This window comes from Diabrotica virgifera, chromosome 10, assembly GCF_917563875.1.
Source record: "Diabrotica virgifera virgifera chromosome 10, PGI_DIABVI_V3a".
In the NCBI taxonomy this organism is placed as follows: Eukaryota; Metazoa; Arthropoda; class Insecta; order Coleoptera; family Chrysomelidae; genus Diabrotica; species Diabrotica virgifera.
The window spans coordinates 49,302,970-49,317,013 of record NC_065452.1 but is presented as its reverse complement, the minus strand read 5'-3'; the positions used below and the strand labels follow the sequence as shown (position 1 = coordinate 49,317,013).

Genomic DNA, 14,044 nt, shown 5'->3' with positions numbered 1-14,044 from the left:
TAATTGATTATAATGAAATAGTGGTTGATCTTAACAAAGCTAATCAATTTAGCTTAATTATTTTGCTGTCTTTATTATGACATTTCCATTGAATTATGTCATCTTCTGTGGAAGTTGATAATTTTTGTTTTAAGTTTTGTCATTAATATTTTCGTCATCGGTAAGAAAATTTTGATTTTGTAATTATTTTATGAACTTTCTTCTTTTTTCCTTTTTCTGTAGTTCTTGTATTCTAAAATTTTCTGTTGGTTCTATGCTCTCTAGGTTTGGCAAGTTACAAATTTAACATATAATTAATAATGTTCTCTACCAATCCCTCCTGACTTATTGTATAAATTAATGATTTATTTATTATGCATGCCATTTTTAAAAAGTTTAAAAATATAATCTAATCTTATAAAAGCCTAATGTAACAAGTCACGCAGTGTGTCCGGGACATTTGTCGATATGTAAACCTTAAATGACGTTTAATACACGTCAGTTTATTTTTTACATTTTCTTTATAACAGCTTGAGAATAACTGAACCGCACTATACTAAATTTAAAATCAAGATGCAGTAGAAATAAATAAACCAAGACACATTAAATGCTAATAGGAGCAATCCCGAACCATAATTTACAGTGTATATTATACATTGTAAATCCTAAATCATGATTTCCAAAGTTTATACATTGTAAATTATGATTCTATCGATAGTGCTCCTAGTAGCATTTAACGTGTCTTGGTTTGTTTATTTCTATTGCATCTTGAATGTAAATTTAGTATATAATTTCGATTTTTAAACATTTGTAGAAATCCATGGAATGTTTAAAAGGTGAGAAGATGTGATGAAATTGTAAAGAAAATGCTAGAAAAATCAATGTTATTTTATAATAAACTCCTTTAGATTAAAGTCACTAAAAACTGCACATATCTTCGCGTCTATTTATATTTTAAGTTGACCGCGAATGACTTCGAATTCCTACCAGTGGGAACTTTTTTTATTTAATTAGATCCCTAACTTTTTATCTTTTCTTATTTTAAATCTTATAAATGATTAAAAAATCAATCAAATTTATTATTAGTTTTATTTTTACAATATAATAATAATCAAAAATTAAGTAAGTAATTAAATATAACTATTGTATAAAAAAAAGAATGTGTGTGTAATTTTTACACACGTAAGAAGTTATATTTCTATTATATGATTTCAACGGAATAAATATACTTTCGAACAGTATTTATATTTTATTTAAAGATTAAACTAATTTTTACTTAGTACTTTCCAAAAATTTTTATTAAAACAATACCAAAAATTAAAAGAACAGAAAACACCCGGATTCGAACCGGGGACCTCTTGATCTCCAGTCCAACGCTCTACCACTGAGCTATGCTCCTTTTGCTTGTGCGGATGTGGACTACAAGATTTCTCAGACATAGTGTCAAATAGACCAAACGAAGTATAAAAATACTTTAAATATTACTTATTTTCTTATTCCCGAGGTTGAAAAATCCAAAGATACAAAAATTATAATAAATATATTTACTAAAAACAGTAATATATTTTTTCCACACCTTGTTGCACTAATACATACATAACACTCCATGCTGTCTGTGTGCGCATGCGCGCAAAATAATAAAAATTCACTCCCAATTGCGCCTAAAGCAGTATAACTTTAAAAATGTAAATAATGATTACATTCTATACATATTATATTACATCAAACAAAGGGACAAAATCGGTTAATTTGAAATAGTTGCCATGTACTTACCATAACATTGTATAGTTTAATATCCCTATATACCAACGATTTACCATGAATGTGATGTAATGCTTGAAAAATGTCATATATCTAGTCCCACAAAGGGATTCCTTAAACATATATCTGCAGCCAAATCAGCCAAACTGATTTGCGATATTTAATAAAAGGTCATACGAAGCTTTTGTTGAATATAGTATGATAGCACGACGATACGTTAGTGATAAACAAGTATATTCAAATGGGAAATAAGCCACAATTTTACCTAAAAATGATTTTATTAACGTTTCGACGCCCAAGTCGGGTGTCCTTGTCAAAATACAAAATAATACTAAATAAACAAAAATGTTGTTGCTTAGTAAAAAATTCTTCTAATAATTTATTTATCTGACTCATTTATATCGGCAATTCAGACACGTATTATACATTTTAAAATAGACGACTTTAAAATGATATTGCCAATAATGATGAGTTGCGTTCCTGGGACGACTTTACTAAAAGATAGTTCATTCGATTACATGAAATCAATCCCAACTCAAGAATATCCGCCACAAAAAATCAAAGCATGTGATCTGTCTTTAAAAAGACAACCAAATGCAACGGTGGCACTGAAATTCTCGCGTTAGAGATTCCATAGTAAATCACGAGGGAAAACCAGAACAACTTAGAACGGGATCCTACAACATTCACAAGAAATAATACGAGGAAAATGTCAATACCATATGAAAAGGACTATCCGAGAAACTTAAAACAATAGGAAATAAATTCAACATATCAACAACATTCAAAACAACAAACACATTGAGATCTATTCTATCTAAAACTAAACCTAACAGTGAACAAGAAAGAACAAAGAATTGTATTTATAAAATACCTTGTGAATGCGAACAATTTTATATAGGTGAAACGTCAAGACCATTAGACGTTAGAGTAAATGAACATCAGTCTTATATAAAAAATAGAGAATTTGATAGATCTCAAATATGTCAACACGCATGGGATAATGAACATAGAGTTCAGTGGAGAGATTCAAGTATAGTCCTAAAATAAGCAGATAGTAAAAAGAGAAAAATCAAAGAAGCGGCTCTAATTATGCTAAATGAAACCAATTGTGTCGCAAATTTCTCAGTAGAATGCAGTAGGATGTGGTTACCCATATTAAAGGAGGAAGTCAATAGAAAGAAAATACCACAATTAGTAAATCAGTAACATATCGAGTTAGTACATATTTAGTATTTTAGTTTTATTTAAAATTTAAAATATCAAGTCAGAATTTGGTATTAGTTTTGAGAGTAAACTAAATGTAAACCCAAATACTTACGATGTCGGGATAGTATCACGAGGTTTTCCCTCGTGATTTACGATGGAATCTCTAACGCGAGAATTTCAGTGCCACCGTTGCATTTGGTTGTCTTTTTAAAGACAGATCACATGCTATGATTTTTTGTGTCTGATATTCTTGAGTTGGGATTGATTTCATGTAATCGAATGAACTATCTTTTAGTAAAGTCGTCCCAGGAACGCAACTCATCAATATTGGCAATATCATTTTAAAGTCGTCTACTTTAAAATGTATAATACGTGTCTGAATTGCCGATATAAATGAGTCAGATTAAATAAATTATTAGAAGAATTTTTTACTAAGCAACAACATTTTTGTTTATTTAGTATTATTTTGTATTTTGACAACGACACCCGACTTGGGCGTCGAAACGTTAATAAAATCATTTTTAGGTAAAATTGTGGCTTATTTACCATTTGAATATACTTGATTATAAAAATGCCACAAGAAAATAGCTTCAGAACAACGTTAGTGATAAACATACATAAAATTTCAATAGTATATAACGCGCAATAAGAAGTAGTCACTTCTGACTTCTGTCAAGTGCCACGTGCCGTTATTTATTCTTTTTCGATTTTGAAATCTTTATCTATTATATTTATAACAAAAATAAATTAGAGGGAGTCAGTAAAAATTGGCAGGTGTTAGAAAAAATTTGAGGGAGTTAGAAAAAAATATGAAGGAAATACGATAAAATAGGCGGAAGTAAAAAAAATTTAGTGACTGTAGGGGACAATTGGTTGTATCCCCCGTCGCATGGTGACGGGTAAAATCACTAGTATTATAATATAATACAGTATAATATTATAATATTAGATCAGTAGTCAAAAATTAAGGAATAGTATTTTAGAGCTGCAGAGCAAATTCCGTATTTACCAACATCATGGTATAGTAGCAGCACAAATATCCTTAAAATCTTTAAACCCGTCTATCTCAGAACTACTAATTTCGAATTATCAAGTTATAAGTATTAAGGCAACGATATATACTAGTTACTAGTTACTATATAATACTAGTTTAAATATTTAACTAACTTTTTGATCAAAGGATAAAAGGTCAATGTGATTTACCTATACAATTTATCGACTAAAATGTCACAAACAGAAAATCGTGGGAATGAACTACCTCCACATTGCAAATTACATTTAAAAAATAAATATGAATCAATGTTATGTTATTTATTTACTTGTACAATTGCTTTTCAAAATATATTTACAGTTTGATTCTAATGCTACAAGCGCGCTGATTTTATAGGCATACAAAAATTCGAGAAAGTTTTAAAATTGTCGAGAAGCGGTTCAGAAATGTAATTATATCTGCTGATACAGTTCCCTCACGCACAATATGAAATTGTGGGTACAAAGTGAGATTAGTATATTGTTTCACACTTACGAAACTTTAAGCATATTTTTCTCAAAGCCGCAATTTAAAAAAAAAAGGTTGATTTTCGTTATTTCAAATAATATAATACGCATTCTTGTTTCAGGTAAGAAAATTATAGATTAGAAGCGACTGCAGAGAATAGAAATAAGTAAGTATTTTTCAAGCAATCTATATAGTGTAATAGGTAAGATTTGTAGCTTTGGGTAGTTCTTCTTTAAGCTATTAGGCCGGCAGCTGTTTTTTTCTGGTAATTAAATGTGTAGTTAAAAATATTTATTTATACTTAGGTAAATACCGTTAAAGCAGGACATAACATAGTATGTGTTAAAATTTATTTTATCAATTTTTTAATTACATTTAACCTCGCAGGGACCCTCCCTCTTACCGCATGCTTGCATTAATAACTGATGTAGAATAGCTTTTATAATTAATCTTGTTATTGTTAGAATTATTGACATTAAAAGAACTTTATAAAAACACAGTTAGATCTAAAATTACGTTAGGTATACAGTTCAAAACTTTTAAAATTCAGCACAAAATGCAAGCATGTCCCCGTTCTTTTTTTATTTATTAAAAATAAAAAATCTAAAAATATTTTTTTAACCGAGTCTTTTCATTACTACACTTATGTTTGGAAAATGAATTGCACAACACAACAATTAAAATACTGATACACTTAAATCATTTTCTCCTTCTTCCGTATTTTCTTCGTCACTATCATCGCCCAATTCAATAATAAATTTATTTCCACCATTAATGTGAAAGTTCCCAATCTTCTCATAATATTCTTCCACTTTGATCCCTTTGGCGATTCTTTTCTGCCAGTCTACTTTGGTAATATTGGCTACTTCTTCTTAATTATCTCAATTACCTTTTTGTCAAATTTAGGAAATATATTTGAACGCCTTATACTTGGTTTGAATTGTCCCCAAATTAACTCAATAGGATTGAAAACACAAAAATAGGGGGGAAGTCTCAATATAGTGTGTCCATGCTTTTCGGCAATACTCTCTAGAGCGTATAATTTTCTAAATTGCTTCGTGTGTAGAAGTTCAATAAGTTGTTTTTTTGTGTAAAAATCTTCGAAATACAAATCATTTTCCATTAAAAAATTTTGCAGATCAGCTTTCTTTGAAGATGTAATTGGTATTTTGGTGAGCTGTCAGGGATGATAGGAAGCGTTGTCAAGCACTATTACGCTGTTTTTCTCCAAGTTTGGGATCAGCGAGTTTTCAAACCAATCTTCAAAAATGTCAGCTTCCATATTCTTGTGGTAGTCAATGTTACAATCTTCCTTTTTCTTCCCACATAATTTTAAAGCATTCGGAACCCATCCCTCACTTCCTCCGCAATGTCATGTAATGTACAATAATTAGCCGCGAGCCTTTATTTGACAAGAATCTACAGGTCGAGCAAGTCTCGTAAATTTCACGATTGTGCGAGCCACGCTTCACGCAACCGTGTTTGCGTACTTGTGTTTCGAGTTGCGTGGTCGTGCGGAGTTAAGACGCGGATAAACACAGTATAGGTAATAGGTATTTAGTCCATTCCGAAGTTGTAGTTTTGTTTTGACATTTCCCTTCTGACTTAACCTATAATATGTGTAATGTGTATCATACATTGGTATCATAAAATAATAATTTTTGCCTTTACACTTACTTGTGAATTGTTTTTTGTTTTATTTATTTACTGAATATAGAAAGACTTTTAAACTGTCCAAGGTTGTTCAAGCTTTGTTTTTTTAAAATTTGTGATGTTTGTTATAATGATAATAGGAGTCTTATTTAAATTGGTGCATTAAAAGGGATTTATTATATTATTAGCAGTAATTCCAAATGCGAATATTAGAGCAGGGCATTTAGCACAAAATAAATCGATTTTTAAATACAGCACCTAGAGATTTGCAACTTTTTGTATTGTGTTTAGGATGGTGTCAGAAAAAAGGTATACTATAGAAAAATGGGTGGAAATGACCCCCGGTGCTCAAAAATCCTCCACACTCCAGAAGACAACATGCCTTAGCAGTGATCTTGGGCACCAGGTAGTGCATCCAGAAGGTGACGTGACCATAGACACGTTTCTAGACACAAGTCTCTAGACACGAAAAGTTTAAAGTCTCTAGGTGCTGTATTTAAAAGTCGATTTATTCGTATGTTTTTAGTGCTAATGGTCTATATGTTTCAACACTATATCATGCCCAAAACACGCCATAATAATGTGTTTTGAAATATGTCATACAAACCTCATTTGTGACATTATTTACTTTTAATATTATATGACTACTGCATATGCATCCAATTTTCTGTAATTTTTGACGTTTTCGTAATCGAATTTTATCTGCACATTCTTTTGGCACCATCCCTAATTCCTCTAATTTAATCTAATAGCCTTTTAATAGTCTGTTTAATGGATTAAAATTATTTGATATGTAATTTAGTATGTTTACAAATTATAAAAAAAAGGGTGCCTGATATAATTTTGTTTTGACTATAATTAATGAATAATTAAAAAATTACTTTTTGTATATATTAAATAGTTATTTATGTATCAAGGGCATTAAATAGATGTTTATACCCTAAGGGCGACAAGCTTATAAATTACATAATTATGCACGTGGTGAATATAAAATTTTGTGTCATAGCGGTTCATTGCGTCAGTTAAAGTTTTAATTTTATAATATAATAAATTAGAAGAAATACTGTATCGCAGCAGGTATTTAGTACCGTTGCTAGAAAAGTGATGTTGGTTAGCAATTTGGTATTAACATAAACAAAGTTTTTCTATGTGAAATTGTCAAAAAAGTCAGAATGCAAGAGAAATTCGATATTTCTGAAAAAAAAGCCAATAAAGCGACAGAATCTATTACCAAATAAACGTATCTATGACAAGGAATACGCTAAATTTCAACCATGGATGACAGAAAATAATACTGAATGCGTAAATGAGACTACTACTGGCATACACTGTACAGGACGACCAAGAAAAACATGGAACAATAGCATAAGCAAGATTCTCAAAGAAAGAGGGAAGACATAGAGTGAGCCGAAGGAACTAGCTAGAGACAGAAAAGAGTGGTGTACATTTGTAGAAAAAAATTTAAGAGAGCTTGTACACCTCGACACCTTCGGGTATAAGAGGTTTTCGATTATGTATGTATGTATGCATGTTAATTATAGTCAGAACAAAATTATATCGGGCACCCCTTGTTTTTTATAATTGTTACCATACTAAATTACATATCCAATAATTTTAATCCATTATTAAACAGATCGGTGCAGATCGACATTATATTGGATCCTCTACTATAAATAAAAGATCCAAAGTACCAACAATACTGTCAGTAGTCTTAAAATATATTTATTAAAACATACCAACTGTAGAAAAATAATATAACTTATCAAATCTGTTTATTTAAAAAATACAGCTACTATTTATAATTATTATCAATATGATTTATACATAATCATTTGATTCTAATTTCACACTATCACTTTGGACGGTTATAGTATTTCTGGCATTATTCGAATTTCACTTTTATCCAATTGCGGTTGCAACTCCAATAGAGAGTCATGTAACAGTTTTGTAACTTGATTTGTGGACGTCCGTGAGAGCGGTTGCAACTCCACTGGAGATTCCTGTGGCAGTTCTGTACTGGAAACTGTGTCAGAGAAATCCTAAAAAAATATTTTTGTTAGATTCCAAAGCCACAAGAATAATGGAAACATATAGCAAAGGAATTTGAAGCAAGATTGAACTTTCCCCATTGCTTCGGTGCTGTTGACGGCAAATATGTGCAGAGTATTCCACCAAATGGGCAAGGTTCCTATTTTTATAACTATAAAGGATTTCATAGTATGGTTTTGATGGCAGTTGTAAATGCTAATTATGAGTTCATAATATACGAATTTGGTGTGAATGGGAGAATTTGTGATGGAGGTGTTATAGAGCAAACAATATTTTACAACAAATTAAAAGAAAATACATTACAAATTCCAGTCTTTGATCGCCTCAGTGGTTCAGATAAAATGCTTAGTGATGTGTTTATTGGTGTTGAAGCTTTTGCCTTAGCGCCACATTTCTTAAAACCGTTTAATCAAAGAGAATTAACAAATGAACACAAAATATTCAATTACCGCCTGTCAAGGACAAGGCGAGTTGTAGAAAATGCCTTTGGTATTTTAGCTAACAGATTTCGAATTTTCCATACCACTATTAATTTAAATCTAAAAACTGTATATATCATTGTCATGACATATTGTGTACTCCATAACTTTTTGAGAAGTAAATATGCTTCAACCTATACATACTCCCATTGGAAGCTTAGACGATGACAATAGGAATGGTTTAAGAACAGAAGATTCTAATCTCATTGATATGCAGAGATAACATTATATAAGTATTTCCAGAGACGCCAAGCAAACTAAGGATAAACTTTTTTTATGGTATTTCAATAATGAAGGTAGTGTACTTTTACATGTTTCAATTATAAATAAAAATAATTTTTAGTTTCCAAGATATAATTTTTTTAAAAAGTCACTTTTTTACCTGCAAGACAACAACTTAACAAATTGTTGATTTCAAATTGTAACAATTGTTTTGCAAAGTATGCTGCCCTCTTGTATTTTCTGTGTTATCTTCATCATACAATTACTTCATCTAAAAACTTTCTGCGATATATTCGCAACAACAAAAACAAACAAAACAAAAGTTTAACCACCTTCACACCACAGAATCAAGCAATCAAGTTACACAAATTTTCAAACACCTCACCTGACATGACACAGCGTCTCAAGTACGATTGCGCGAATTGGTAAATATAACTCCGCACGACCACGCAACTCGAAACACAAGTACGCAAACACGGTTGCGTGAAACGTGGCTCGCAATCGTGAAATTTACAAGACTTGCTCGACCTGTAGATTCTTGTCTTTATTTGCAGGCATTTCTGGTATGCACATGCTTGAACCATCTGTCCATCCTTTCTTTACTGTATCGTGGGTATCATACCAAGTTTCATCTAAATAATAAATTTTCCTATTTTCTTGCCTATATTTAGTAATTTCTTCTAGGTACATATTACGTCTGTTGACTATTCTTTGGCTTTCCATAATTATTGCTTGACGTTTATTTATTTTTTTTTTAATTTAAAGCCCTTTTTTTATCCAGTTTTGAAGAGTTTTCTCGCAGCAGTTCATATTTCGACCGGTTGTTTCCAATTTCTTTCTTATTATTTCTATTGTAGGTATTTCATTGCTTTTGTAGCAGTCGTATATTGTGGTCTTCAATAGTTTTACAAGTGAAGGATTTAAAGGTCTTGAAAATTTGTAGTCATATCGTTTCTTAGTTTCTTGCGATGATAGGGTTCATTTTTAACTACATATTTTATATACAGTAGAAAGTGGAATTTCTGTTAAACCAGAGGTGGCTTGTGCCTATAGTGTTTCATCGAAGCCGAATTTCTTACGTAGACTTTTGTATATATTCAAACATACTTGCTGTGTTTCAGCATTTAAATGCATTCGAATCTTCTTTACGGGCACTTTTTTTAGTAATTACATTTAAACTAGCACTGGTAATTTCTACAATATCAGCGTTATCGTACGCGATATTTACATTATCCTACGGGTGCGACATCACTATTCACATTAATTAAATTACAATAATCAACACTTTACACTCTCCAAACGAAATACTAAACCAATATTCAAAATAATTATAGCAAACAAAACACTCGAATCACTTAACACACGTACACTCCAGTACTAATACACTGAGCTGCCGAACTAAAACTACTATCGTTTTGCACGAAACTTGTGAATAGATGGGAGGTCTGGGCATAAAAACACAGATGCGTTCAAAGGGCCGCTTCTTAAACGTTTGATCTAATATCTTTATTTGAAGAATATCATATTTCACCCGCTTAAAGCTATTCCAAAATATATTTTACTTGGACAATAAGAATATGATCTTCTCCTTCTTTTTTGTTATTGGTCTCGCGGCAAAGCGATTACCGGCACGATTTATAGGCGATCTTGGTGTAGTCTGGCTCTAAGCCATATCAAAATCGCTATGTTCTTATAAAAAGCTTTGATGAGGTGTGATATAATAGTTTAATTAGGTCAGATTAAGTATGATTAAAACATAAATTAAATGGCAAATAGCAGCATATAACACGAATACATATAAACAGTTGAGCCTTGCAATTGGTAAGCTTATTTTGTTAATTGCAAGAAAACGCATTGCAGTTTATAAGCATATTTGGTTAATTGCAAGAAAACGCATTATTACATTGACTGGCTCTTCCGTTTGGGAACTTAGAATATTGTATATAGAGAGTGGTGTTTTGAAGTTCATGGAAATGGATTTTGTGTATAATATCAAAATTAGGAATCATATTAATCGGGCATTCAAAAAAGATGTTGATTACCTTATAAAAAAGAATTACCTTTTATATTCATTTTATACAGATGTTGTTTTGTTAGACAATGGCCTGTGCGCATTCTAATGATGGTGGTAGTGTGTCTTCTATATCTATATGGAAAATTTGAAAACCAAGGTTTGGTGGGAAAAAGTCTTGAATTGTTTTGTATTGCGAAGTTTTCTGGATTAAAACTTTCCATTTTTCTTGGTACTCTTTGGTAATTTTTGCTCTGATGACTATAGGGTATCCTGTAAGAATATGTTATCCTTCTTGAATTTTTCCTTGTCATTCTTCTTAGCCTTCTCTCTTTCATTTATGGACACAGGCCCCTCACAATACTCCAGTGTAATAAGCTAGAAATAGACCATGTTCGGGACACTCAAAGATCCAGGTAGCTGACTACTTTTTTAATTATTGTAGATCTATAGAAAGAAAACCTACCTGTTTCCTATCTAAAGTTCGCGTCCGTTTTTAATTATTAACAATTTAGTGCAAAAATCGCGATTTTTTCGATTTTTTGCACCCCATTTAAAAGTTAAACAGTTGAAATAAATCTACAAAATTTAATTTTTTAGAACATTGAAAAACCTTCAAAATGCCGATTTTGAAAGTTAAAAAGTTAATTTGTTGCTACGCAAACTGCAAAATAAGTGAAAATCTTTATTTGTTAATAACTTTTACTAAAACTACTTTAGAACTTTAGTGTTTCATTCAAAGTTGTGTATTGAGGTACTTAACAAACCCTTAAAATTTGAGACCGATCCATTAATTAGTTTAAAAGTTATTCTATTTATTTATCACAGAGACCTTTATTTTGCACCAACATGAGACAGAAAATAATGAAGATAAGGCAATTCTGCGTATGTCAAATGAAAGTAGAAAAGTGATACTACCAAAATGTACTAAAAATAGATAAAAAAATTATCTAATATAGTCAAAAATACTCATGCCAAATTTTTGAAATTTTGTAGTTTAAAAACATTTAGAGCAACTCTAAAAATATTGTCCTTAGAAAAAATCATTGTACATATTCGAAAAGTTGGTATTTTACACGAATTTAAAAAAATATTGTTCAGTTGGTGACTAGTCGTGGTAAATGAAGGGGGAGCTGGGAGCCGACAAATGCACGAGTTCAAAAACTAAAAAAGGCCACTTAAAACTACTATCATTTTTCTCTCGGGATCTCCTGAATATATTTTGATCTTTCTTTTTTAATTTGTATGTAATTTTTCTGTACATTACAAATATGTAATTTATCTATATGTAATTTGACATTTATTAATTAATAAAAAGTTTAATTTGATTAAACAATTTTTGAAAAAATATTTTTTTCCCAAAAATCGATGTTGTTAATCAGATCATATCATTATTAATCATACAAACAGTTAAGGTATACTTTAATAATTAAATTATCTTTAATAAATAATTATCTAATAAAAATAATTGATTTATTATTAACTTTTTGTATGATCATTAATGATACTATGATTAAAAAATGGATTTTTGTAAAAAAATATTTTTTCAAGAATTGTTTAAATAAAATAGGCTGATTATTAATTAATAAATTTATAAACAAATTGCATATTTGAAATGTACGTAGAAATTACATAGAAATTAAAAAAAGAAAGATGAAAATCCATTGAGTTGATCCGAAGATACAGAAAATTGTATTAGTTTGAAATTGCTTTTTCGGTATTTTAACTCGGTAGATTCGTATGTTCCCCCTAGTAACCGTTTGAACTACAATTTTGAAAAATCGTAGAGGGTGCTGTGAAGATGCAATGTTTCTGCAACTTTTTTAACAAAAAAAAAACAAATCCCATTATTTAAAATGGCATCAATGAAATTCCTTAATTATTATAAACAAATTAGCTGTGAATTAAAAAAAAAACATTACTAACTTTGTCCCTAATGAATCCAGGCTAATTTTTTTTAATTTGAAAATTCGTTTTAAAATAATAGCTTTTCGAATATATAAAAAGATTGTTCCTACGGATAATATTTGTAAAGTTATTCTAAATGTTTATAAACTACAAAATTTCAAAAATTTGGCATTAGGATTTTTGATTATATTGATTAATTTTTTTACCATTTTTTAATACATTTTGATACTATCACTCTTTTACTTTCATTTGGCTTACTCAGAATTGCCCTATCTTCATTATTTTCTGTCTTATGTTATTGCAAAATAAAGGTCTCTGGGATAAACAAACAGAATAACTCTTAAACTAATTAATGAATCGGTCTCAAATTTTAGAGTTTTGTTAAGTACCCCAATACCCAACTTTGGGTGAAACACTAAAGTGTAAAGTAAAACTTAAAAAAATCGGCATTTTGAAGGTTTTTCAATGTTATAAAAAATTGAATTTTGTAATTTTATGTCAACTATTTAGCTTTTAAATGGGGTACAAAAAATCGAAAAAATCTCGGTTTTTGTAGTAAATTGTTTATAATTAAAAAACGGACGGGAATTCTAGGCAAGAAACAGGTAGGTTTTCTTCCTTCTACAATAACTAAAAAAGAAGTATTCCCATCTTGGCTCACTATAATCCTTTGGTTTTTTATGATACCGCAGGTACATTTTAAAAACCCCCCAGGTCGGCTCAAATATTAACAGGTACGTATTAGTACCCCATTAGTAGGTATAATAATAATTTTATCTTGAAATTATAGATTAGGGAAAATTTCTGATTAACGTAAAAAAACATCCTACCCTCAATACCCCTTCCTTCAATATTATACAGAAATTTTGGGTTCTTTGCGAATTTAAGAAACAGTTTCTGTTAGTTGGAAATGTTGACCGTGGAATCAATTTCGCTACTGATACATAGGAAAAAGCTTGGTTCGATATTTGAGACATATTGACTGTTTGGGTATCTGTTACTCCACTGCTTATGTAGTCAAAAACATATGGATCGTACATTTTCGTAGTGTACAAAGTTTCTTAAACAAATATTTACAGTTCACGGCTATTTTAATGGTCATTATATTCAGAAGTTCAATTGAGATCTAAAATTATTTGATAGTAACAATTAATATCGCATGAGCCGCGCTGGTATATTTTATATCGGGCAGTTTTAATTTTTGCGCCAACTTAGGACATTTTTAAAAGACCTACCTGTTTCTTGGGCCGAGATAGGCATTGCCCATAAAAGCTA

At 30.3% G+C, this 14,044-nt stretch overlaps 1 non-coding gene across 1 annotated transcript; it reads right to left on the bottom strand.

Annotated features, from left to right (window-relative positions):
• Window positions 1–1,306: 1,306 nt before the first annotated feature.
• On the bottom strand, window positions 1,307–1,378 carry Trnas-gga (transfer RNA serine (anticodon GGA)). The gene has a single exon. It is a non-coding gene; the product is annotated as a tRNA-Ser (tRNA).
• Between the last annotated feature and the right edge of the window lie 12,666 nt (window positions 1,379–14,044).